The sequence below is a fragment of the Oncorhynchus tshawytscha genome, linkage group LG10, assembly GCF_018296145.1.
Source record: "Oncorhynchus tshawytscha isolate Ot180627B linkage group LG10, Otsh_v2.0, whole genome shotgun sequence".
Lineage (NCBI taxonomy): Eukaryota > Metazoa > Chordata > Actinopteri > Salmoniformes > Salmonidae > Oncorhynchus > Oncorhynchus tshawytscha.
In genome coordinates this window covers 42637394-42649567 of record NC_056438.1, presented here as the reverse complement: position 1 = coordinate 42649567, position 12174 = coordinate 42637394, and positions in this window count along the sequence as shown.

Sequence of the window (12174 nt, the reverse complement as noted above, 5' to 3'; positions counted from 1 at the left end):
ACAAGCATACCCGTAACATGATGCAGCCACCACTATGCTTGAAAATATGAAGAGTGGTACTCAGTAATGTGTTGTATTGGATTTGCCCCAAACATAACTCTTTGTGTATAAAAGGAAGGAATAGGAATAAAAGGAATAAAAGTTAATTGCTTTGCCACATTTTTTGCTGTATTACTTTAGTGCCTTGTTGCAAACAGGAAGCATGTTATGAAATATTTTTATTCTGTGCAGGCTTCTTTATTTTCACTCTGTCAATTAGGTTAGCATTGTGTATTAACTACAATGTTGTTGATCCATCCTCAATTTTCTCCTATTATAGCCATTAAACTCAATAACTGTTTTAAATTCACCATTGGCCTCATGGTGAAATCCCTGAGTGGTTTCCTTCCTCTCTGGAAACTGAGTTAGGAAGACCCCCTGTATCTTTGTAGTGACTGGGTGTATTGATACACCATCCAAACTGTAATTAATAACTTCACCATGCTCAAAGGGATATTCAATGTCTGCTTTGTATTATGGTACTTGCTAAGCACATTTTTACTCCTGATCGTATTTAGGCATGCCATAATAAACGGGTTGAATACTTATTGACTCAGGACATTTCAGCTTTAAATTTTTTTAATCATTTGTAAACATTTTGAAAAACATAATTCCACTTTGACATTATGGAGTATTGTGTGTAGGCCAGTGTCAAATAAATATAAATTTGAACCATTTTAAATTGAGGCTGTAACACAACAAAATGTGGAAAAAGTCAAGGGTTGTGAATACTTTCTGAAGGCACTGTACATTCTTTAAAAAAGTACATGTTGTTTTTACAAACAGATCATCAGCATTGCAGAGCGTCTTCAGAAAATGAAAATCATTGCAACTATAACAATTTGCATCATCATTACTCATCTTCAATATGCAATATCCTTATCAAACTACATTTAAAAGAACTTCTCATTCGATGAGCCACCCTTAATAAAGGGTGGCTCATTTAGTCCCACACCTGAGAAAAGTCCAACTTTAAACTAAACATGACTCTTAAGTCTTAATGAAGCCGTCATAAAACCTTTATAAGGCTGACATTTAAATCATTCATAAGCAAACATCATGCCATATAAGTTTGGATTGGGTTAAATCCAACAATGTATAGTTGGTGTCCCTGTAAGGTGGTGTCCCCCAAGGTTCTATTCTGGGCCCTGTGCTTTTCTAAACTGTTATTAGGCATAATTAGATGTAATTACCATTTATATCATAATTTATGTATGTGTTTGCTTACAAATTATTTCAGTGGAACAAAACATTAGGAACACCTGTTATTTCCATGACAGACTAACCAGGTGAACCCAGCTGAAAGATTTGATCCCTTAGTGATTTCACTTAAATCCACTTTCGAGTAGTGTAGATGAAGGGGAAGAGAGGTTAAATTAGGATTTTTACACCTTGAGACAATTGAGACATACACATTGTATGTGTGCCATTCAGAGGTTGTATGGTAGTAGGTGCCAAGGGCACTGGTTTGAGTGTGTCCAGAACTGCAATGCTGCTGGGTTTTTCATGCTCAACTATCAAAGGACATCCAGCCAACTTGACACATCTTGTAGAGTCCATGTCATGCCAAGGCTGTTTAGGCTGTTGTTATGAGGGCAAAAGTGGTTGCAACTCAATATTAGGAAGGTGTTCCTAATGTTTGGTACACTCAGTGCACAAAGTGTGCTCTTCAGGAATGAATCCCGGTTTCAAATGTACTGGGCAGATGGTGTGTAATTGTGTCGTGTGAGTGAGCGGTTTGCTGATGTCAACATTGTGAACAGAGTGCCGCAAGCTGGTGGTGGGGTTATGGTATAGGCAATCATAAGCTACGGACAACGAACACAATTACATTTTATCAATGACAATTTGAGATAACGTGACAAGATCATGGGGCCCATTGTCATGCCATTCATCCACCGCCATCACCTCATATTTCACCATGATAATTTACGGCCCCATGTTGCAAGGATCTGTACACAATTCCTGGAAGCTGAAAATGTCCCAGTTCTTCCATGGCCTGCAAACTCGCCAGACACGTCGCCCATTAAGCATGTTTGGGATGCTCTGGATCGATGTGTACGACAGCATGTTCCAATTCCCGCCAATATCCAGCAACTTTGTACAGCCATTGAAGCGGAGTGGGGCAACATTCCACAAGCCAAAATCAACAGCCTGATCAACTCTCTCCGAAGGAAATGTCCCGCTGTATGAGCTATCTGTGACCAACATATCTGCATTCCCATTAATGTTAAATCTACAGATTAGGTCCTAATGAATTGATTTCAATTGACTGATTTCCTTATATGAACTGTAACTCAGTAAAAGCTTTGACATTTTTGCATGTTGCGTTTATATTTTTGTTCAATGTAGTATTTATGAAGACTTGATGAATGTTCTATAAAGCCTTAATAGGTTGTTGTTTGTTTAAAATGGGACCATGATCATTTCTCAGTATCTTTCATCTATCAACATATTCTCACCAGACTTGGATTCAAATACAAATTGTTTTCTTTCAAATACGTTGAGTGTTTGATTGAGACTGCCTGAAGTGCCTGTTTCACCTGGAGGGTGGATTTTTCCACTTTAGGGTGCCACACAAGCTCAATTAAGCACAGCTGGAGCATCTGAAAGAAAACAAATTTTATTTGAATCCTGGGCAGCATCTGCTCTGTGAAGTGAACCCACCACTGTCACCCAATCAACAGTAAATAATCATTTTCAACCAGTCCTGAAATCACCCAATGGTGAACTGAAGATCATCATCACTATCCTCCACCACCTCTCCTTCCATCCCTTCGTCCTCGTGACTCTCTGCCCTCGCCCTCTCGCTGGCCTGGATGTAATTATCCTCTATGAAGCCATCGTCGTCATCAGTATCCAACCCTCGATGGGTCCCATTACCGCCACGTCCTCGGCCCACCATGCCGTGCCCAGGGAAGGTCACCTCATCTGGGCTCTGCTGGCTGGCTGTGTCCCCCTCGGGGAGCAAGGAGTGGTGGTAGCTGGCTAGGTAGCGGTGGAAAAGGCGGCACTTGATGGCCACCACAATGAACAGGGAGACGGTCAGGGCGGAGGCCAGCACTGCAGCCATGTAGGGCCAGGTCTGGGAGCTAACGTCCTCACCAGGGGGAACAGCCTTGGTGGAGTTGACAGCTGTGGGATGCAGGGGACAGGAGAATGGGGTAAATTCTGAGAATATCCTGAGAATTTACCAAATACCCACCACACTAGCATACTACATAGATTGAAGCAATGTATTGAGCAAGCACCCTAGGTGGTATGCTAGTGTGAAAATTGGAACATAAGCATATTTATAGTAATTGAATGATTATTAATTACTGAACATGGTTATTTGTTCACTTTGTCCAAACTAATACTGTATTTAGCCTATACCAAACCAAAGATAACTTGTCAAGGTATGTCAAGGGTTAACATATGCCAGTAAACTGAAACAGTGTTATAATTTAGCACTGGATTAGTGAGCTTTATATGTAGTCTGGGAAGGTGTTTAATGTAACCTGGGCTGGCGTTATGGGCGGGACATAGGGGGCCTGGCCTGCCCTACCAACTCAAATTGTATTGGTCACATACACATGATTAGCAGATGTTATTGCGAGTGTAGCAAAATGCTTGTGCTTCTAGCTCCGACAGTGCAGTAATATCTAACATATTACACAACATAAACCCAATACACACAAATCTAAGTAGGAATGAATTAAGACTATATACATATTGACGAGCGATGCCATAGCGGAACGGACTAAGATACAGTAGAATAGTATAGAACACAGTATACACATATGAGATGAGTAATGCAAGATACGTAAGCATTATTAAGTGAATGAGATACCATAGAATAGTATATAAAACAGTATATACATATGAGATGAGAAAATGCAAGATATGTAAACATTATTAAGTGACTAAGATACTGTAGAATAGTATATAATACAATATATACATATCAGATGAGTAATGCCAGATATGTAAACATTATTAAAGTGACTAGTGTTCCGTACCTACCTCGCACATCGAAATAAAATATTGAAATATTAATCATTTATCTGTCCAGACAGCATCAGATACATAGACTACATGTAGTAAAACAGTGGCGCTGTTTCGCTCACTAGGATGCATTCTCTGGTGAGAGTTTCAGCAGAGAAGAGGAGAAGCGAGAGGACTCACTCTCACACGAATACGTCCAGAATAAGCACAATGGGTTGCTATGGACATAATATGCAGACCTAAGATCGTTACTAGCCTTCCCGCCTTTGGGACAACAGCTCCCATTGTTAGGGTTGAGACATGAGCATCTCGTCATTATATACAGATCTCCGGTTTCAGCCTCTCGCAAATTGGAAAGGAAAGTTGGCATGTGCACAGGGCACTGTTAAGATGCTGGCTTCCCCTAAAGTAAATAAATGTTTTGCCAGAATTATGTAATTACTCCTGTCTAAATAAAAACATCCAAAATACACCAGAGAGCATAACTTAACCAGAGGACCATTAGCTTATTTGAATATAGCTGTGGATTGTTTCAAATCATTTGTATGTAGGCCTATTTGGGAATCTAGCCATTTGAGCAGTGCACATTGCAAAATGTCTAGCCAATTAAGTTGCGGCTGTCAGTGAAAAGCATCTAAAATATGTGTGAAGATAATGTGTCTTGAGTATAACTTCAAATGCTGCAACAAGTGGGAGGGGTGTGTGACGAAGATATGGTGTCTCGCTCCAGAATGCGCTCAGCTGTCTCCCGCCAATTATTGCCCATTCATTGTTTCCTTGTGTGAATTATTTGCCCTTTGGTGGTTTATTGTTGATCAATTCTACATCACATATGTCACCAGTGGCCTAGTAAATGTACTATTAATCCCACTTCATTTGGTTACATACATTTCTGTTAAAGCATTAATTACAGTAATTTGCCATTCTCATTCTCGGAGGGGAAACATTGTTTGCAGAGTTCCCAACATGCTACACTTGTGAGTAAAACGTTTTGGTTGATTTCATAACCATTACGCGTTTTGTCAATCTTGTCATTGTCTTTTGTTTAGAGTGCTTCGTGAGCAATGAGCATGTGTCTGGTTTCACCGTCCTGATAACACCGAGGAAGTACGGGCCTGCGTGTATGCATTAAAAGTAGGCCTATCTGGTGCCGATTTGGCAATGTCTGATTTCTGATTGTCTTAACTCACCACATCCACCACTAATAAACGGAGCTTCTCAGTCATTTTTATTCACCTTACATATTGTAAATTAAGTATTTGTTTTAACATACATTGCGAATTATAGTTCCTCGGTATTTGATAAATATGTCCAACACTCACGGCCTTGATAAAAACCAAGCCTCGGTGTGAAAGAGCAAAACATCATGATCCCATATATCCAGTGGAAACGTCACTGGCGTGGGAAACTGATGGCCCAGAATAGGCTAGTTGATACAATGTTGCAACTTCGCTAGAGACAGGGCGGAGGAATAGCTAAAGTCAAACGGATAGAAAGGGAGGCAGACAGACGGAGTAGAATCTGATTGAAATAGCGATAATTTTCATCAGGATATTTTATACTGTTTTTTCCCCCCGGCTTTAGGCCTATGTACTGTATTCTACGCAGTTAATGATGGAAGTTATATGCCTACTGCAAATATTTATATAATAACCATCATATCGAAGTAAACTTGGAGTTACGCCATGACATGTTGTGTGGTCCTTCCACTACGACTCATCAGAAAAGCATGCCGTTCATTAGGCTACAGATTAAATAAATTATGATGAACTTCACAGGGTGGTGAAAGTGCAAGGTGATGAGCTTGATGCTCCTTTCCAATAAATATCGAGGGTTTTATTCTGGTGAAATCATCGATGCTTGCCTGGTGTGTGATAAATAAAAATAATCTTGCTCTTCTGTCCATAATAATCTCATCATGTAGGTTAAATGTGTGAGTTCATTAGAACGTGCGTTGAAGATGTCGTTCCCATAGCAACGATTAAAACATTCCCTAACCAGAAACCGTGGATTGATGGCATCATTCATGTGAAACTGAAAGCGCAAACCACTGCTTTTAATCAGGGCAAGGTGTCTGGTAACATGACTGAATACAAACAGTGCAGCTATTCCCTCCGCAAGGCTATCAAACAAGCTAAGCGTCAGTACAGAGACAAAGTAGAATCTCAATTCAACGGCTCAGACACAAGAGGCATGTGGCAGGGTCTACAGTCAATCACGGACTACAGGAAGAAATCCAGCCCAGTCACGGACCAGGATGTCTTGCTCCCAGGCAGACTAAATAACTTTTTGCCCGCTTTGAGGACAATACAGTGCCACTGACACGGCCTGCAATGGTTTCTCCTTCACTGCAGCCGAGGTGAGTAAGACATTTAAACGTGTTAACCCTCGCAAGGCTGCAGGCCCAGACTAAATAACTTTTTGCCCGCTTGAGGACAATACAGTGCCACTGACACGGCCTGCAACGGAATCGGCATCGCAAGGCTGCAGGCCCAGACGGCATCCAGCCGCGCCCTCAGAGCATGCGCAGACCAGCTGGCCGGTGTGTTTACGGACATATTCAATCAATCCCTATACCAGTCTGCTGTTCCCACATGCTTCAAGAGGGCCACCATTGTTCCTGTTCCCAAGAAAGCTAAGGTAACTGAGCTAAACGACTACCGCCCGTAGCACTCACATCCGTCATCATGAAGTGCTTTGAGAGACTAGTCAAGGACCATATCACCTCCACCCTACCTGACACCCTAGACCCACTCCAATTTGCTTACCGCCCAAATAGGTCTACAGACGATGCAATCTCAACCACACTGCACACTGCCCTAACCCATCTGGACAAGAGGAATACCTATGTGAGAATGCTGTTCATCAACTACAGCTCGGCATTCAACACCATAGTACCCTCCAAGCTCGTCATCAAGCTCGAGACCCTGGGTCTCGACCCCGCCCTGTGGAACTGGGTACTGGACTTCCTGGCGGGCCGCCCCCAGGTGGTGAGGGTAGGCAACAACATCTCCTCCCCGCTGATCCTCAACACTGGGGCCCCACAAGGGTGCGTTCTGAGCCCTCTCCTGTACTCCCTGTTCACCCACGACTGTGTGGCCACGCACGCCTCCAACTCAATCATCAAGTTTGCGGACGACACAACAGTGGTAGGCTTGATTACCAACAACGACGAGACGGCCTACAGGGAGGAGGTGAGGGCCCTCGGAGTGTGGTGTCAGGAAAATAACCTCACACTCAACGTCAACAAAACTAAGGAGATGATTGTGGACTTCAGGAAACAGCAGAGGGAACACCCCCTATCCACATCGATGGAACAGTAGTGGAGAGGGTAGCAAGTTTTAAGTTCCTCGGCATACACATCACAGACAAACTGAATTGGTCCACTCACACAGACAGCATCGTGAGGAAGGTGCAGCAGCGCCTCTTCAACCTCAGGAGGCTGAAGAAATTCGGCTTGTCACCAAAAGCACTCACAAACTTCTACAGATGCACAATCGAGAGCATCCTGGCGGGCTGTATCACCGCCTGGTACGGCAACTGCTCCGCCCTCAACCGTAAGGCTCTCCAGAGGGTAGTGTGGTCTGCACAACGCACCACCGGGGGCAAACTACCTGCTCTCCAGGACACCTACACCACCCGATGTTACAGGAAGGCCATAAAGATCATCAAGGACATCAACCACCCGAGCCACTGCCTGTTCACCCCGCTATCATCCAGAAGGCGAGGTCAGTACAGGTGCATCAAAGCTGGGACCGAGAGACTGAAAAACAGCTTCTATCTCAAGGCCATCAGACTGTTAAACAGCCACCACTAACATTGAGTGGCTGCTGCCAACACACTGACAATGACACTGACTCAACTCCAGCCACTTTAATAATGGGAATTGATGGGAAATGATGTAAATATATAAACAATGCTACCTTATATAATGTTACTTACCCTACATTATTCATCTCATATGCATACGTATATACTGTACTCTATATCATCGACTGCATCCTTATGTAATACATGTATCACTAGCCACTTTAACTATGCCACTTTGTTTACATACTCATCTCATATGTATATACTGTACTCGATATCAGCTACTGTATCTTGCCTATGCTGCTCTGTACCATCACTCATTCATATATCCTTATGTACATATTCTTTATCCCCTTACACTGTGTATAAGACAGTAGTTTTGGAATTGTTAGTTAGATTACTTGTTGGTTATTACTGCATTGTCGGAACTAGAAGCACAAGCATTTTGCTACACTCGCATTAACATTTGCTAACCATGTGTATGTGACAAATAAAATTTGATTTGATTTGATTTGATGTGTGAGTGCCAATACCAGAGTGGGCACACACATTTTTTTGAGAGAAAACCATCAGTAGAGTTGAAAATGCGAATGAAACCCATTTAATTTGTATTTTTTATTTGGTACATGGGAATTTACGGCAAACTGTATTTTGATCCCTACGACATCACGCACAGCCTTTTATCTGCAACAAGTATATTTGATGGAAACATCTCTGGTGGGAAAATTCACAAATTGTTTTTATGCAGATTTTAGAATATTCTCATGAAAATATAGCGCCAATTGGATGGAAACCTAGCTAATGTGTCCATATGGCAGAGACTGGTGATCTCCCCTTATTTGAATTTTAACTTTGAGATTTTAATCATTTTACTTCAAATTGTTATTATTTACCATGTGTCAATGCTTTTGAGAAACGAAAACATTATTATTGAAATGAAACTGTTCCACGAAAATGCGCATACAAAAATAATCATAATTTTCACGCAGATCGATAGAAATGATAGGATAAATTGTAAGCTTCGCCTATGGTCTTTACTAAAACGGTAATTTAAAAAAATATCAAAGGCCCGTCCAACTGATTCGTTCTGGCGCCGGCCCTGAATTTAACACTCTTCGAATTAAAGATACAGGTGAATTTGCTGTGAAAATGACACGAATGAAATGCATGTATTTGTCTGTTGACAGTGAATTATTTACTGTTTGTTGAGGCAAGGTTCTCATCACCTTCCATCGGGAAGTTGCTTTGAAATGCTTGACTTTCTCCCAGGACTGATCGAGGAGGATGTGCACCTGTAATAAGTGCCATCCAGAAACAAAAGGCCAGGATCGCACTGCAGCCCAGATGTTCCATGATGATCCTACAGAAACAAGAAGATTTGAGTGACATGTTGAGCAAGTGTACTTTAGAGAATCATTGTACCATCTAAACCGCTGTGAAATATATTTTCTATAACCAAAAATATAGTAATTTCTGCCATTGGAAGCTGGGAGAAGGGTGGAATTGTGGCCCACAATTCAGGGCGTCCTGCATGTGGGCATTCCTGCTCATGCAGGAACCCCTCTCTATACTTCTATTGGTACATTTTTAAGTTAGGACAGGTGGGGGGGCGTTAATGCACAATAACATTGGATGCCAGCCGTGATAAACCCCTCAGAAGAAGGGGCGACAACAGTAACTAGCTAGCCATACACAAGTGGTAGACAGTGTCCATTGCCCTCGACTGTCAGGCACTGTTTTCCTACAGTTCTGTTGATGACGGTGAGGGCGGGTGTTCGGCAGGTGGGAGTGAAGGACACTGTGTGCTAGCTTATCCAGCTAGTCTTAAGGAGGACGCCGGTACACAGTTAGCTAGTACACAATGTCACCCTAGCCTCCAGTCTGCTGTGCTAGCGGGAAGCGGGGACGACTGGTAGACTAGTACACAGCAGGCGGTGGTGAAACTATGCTAGCTAGCTAACTTGCAAGCTAGCATACAGTGTCGCTAACTAGCACATGGTGTTGCCCTAGTCTCCCCTCTGCTGTGTACCGGAGAAAACTGCGCCCGAAGGACACTGTCTACCCGTCTGTCGGTCACGGTTTTCTCCAGTACACAGCAGGCAGGGGTGACACTGTGTGCTAGCTAGCTAACTAGTGTCCTTCATCCCCAGATAATACTTTTATTTCCCTTTTTACCCAAATTCAAAACTGTCACACAAGCATGAAGATGTCGTGCTCATGCAGGAATCAATGGGGTGCTCTGTGGGGGTGGGGGGCGTGGGGATGGCCAACATGCAGTAACATCTCGAATTTTAGGCTGCAGTTGCACGCTATTAGAATCTGGTATTTTACCGAAAGTAAAATTTGCTAAATCAAAACTTAAGAACAGGAAGCATAGAAATTGCGCACATAGAAAATATCTACCGCTTCTTAGACTTGCTTTCAAAGAATATGGCAGATCTATAACACACATTTCTTAGTGAATTTGGTCAGGTGGGACAAAAATGGTCATATTACATGTTACACAGAGATACTAAACTCATCTGCCCTGTTCCACTCTAGCTCTTGGATTGGACACATTGATAGACTGAAGGGTCGTCTCTTGGACTCAATAGCGTAAACAGTTTATGCATAAGAATGAGAGTTAACAAAATTAAGGAAAAGTATGGAATTTACACAATACTGTCCAATCCATAATTAACACTCATTCTAATGCACCAACTACACCTGTTGATAAAAACAAGATGAGAGTAATAATATGATATTCAACACAGTGACAAAACAACCACTGGGGTGACACATTTTCAATAACAACCCACAATCAACCAAGGTTGACAGTAACAATTACATTATATCAAGGTTGTCACCACAAGTATTGTTTTGATTATCTTAATATTGCTCATAAACATTTTCCAAAACAAATTCTGAAAATAAAAGAGGGAATCTCCAGATTAAATGTTGAGTCTCGTGATACAGACAGGGTACATCAAGTCCTTTCTAGGTCAACAATATACCGTGGTCATATGACCACTGCATGCCTATAACTGACATGACTCAAAAGTATAGCTAACTCCCTCTCCATACTAATATTAACACATGATTTATATTACATACCTGACAAACAATATTTGTTGATATCCAAGTGGATTACAGAAGCTTCAAGATTTTACAGGTGTTTTGTCCCCTTGTTTAGCCTTTAAATAGCCTACTGTGACTTGTGCTAAAGGTTAAAGGACGTGTCACTGACTGCTCCATACATAGCCTTAAGAAAGAGAAAGTTAATAAGTAACTTTATTACTGGGTTTGGTTTGTCATTCATTCCTTAATTCCTATCTCTGTCCCTTAATTCAGTCCGCTATTTAAGGCTCAACAATGTGCTGGTAATTGGCTTAGTAATGTATTAAATGGATTCAGTGGGGCTCCCGAGTGACGCAGCGGTCTTGAGACGTCACTACAGACCCGGGTTCAATCCCAGGCTGTGTCAAAGCCAGCAGTGACCAAGAGACCCATGAGGCGGCACACAATTGGCACAGTATCGTTAGGGTAGGGGAGGGTTTGGCCGGCCGGCATTTCCTTGTCCCATCGCGCTCTAGCGAGTCCTTGTGGCGGGCCGTGCGCCTGCAAGCTGACAGCGGTCGCCAGCTGGACAGTGTTCCTCCAACATATTGGCGCAGCTGGCTTCCGGGTAAAGCGAGCAGTGTCAAGAAGCGTGTTTCGGAGGACGCATGGACCTTCGCCTCTCCCAAATCCATAGGGGAGTTGTGGCAATGGGACAAGACTGTAACTACCAATTGGATATCACAGACTTGGGGGGAAAAGTACAACAACAAAAATATATAATAATGGATTCAGTGGGGAGAGTAGTAGTATTTTCCTTGGAAATTACTTGCTGGCTGAAGCACCCATTTCTGTAAGCCTTGATTTCATTTGAGATGGTTCAAATGGAGTGTCAATAATAGGTACAGTGCATTCAGACCCCTTGACTTTTTCCACATTTTGTTACGTTACAGCCTTATTCTAAAATGGATTACATAAAAACATTTCACTCATCAATTACACTCAATACCCCATAATGACGAAACAAAAAACGTTTTAAAGAATTTTTTGCAAATGTATAAAAAAAAACAATTCAGAAATACCTTATTTACATAAGTATTCAGACCCTTTGCTATGAGACTTGAAATTGAGCTCAGGTGCATCCTGTTTCCATTGATCATCCTTGAGCTGTTTCTACAACTTCATTGGAGTCCACTTGCGGTCAATTCAATTGATTGGACATGATTTGGAAAGGCACACACCGGTCTATATAAGGTTCCACAATTGACAGTGCATGGCAGAGCAAAATCAAACCATGACGTG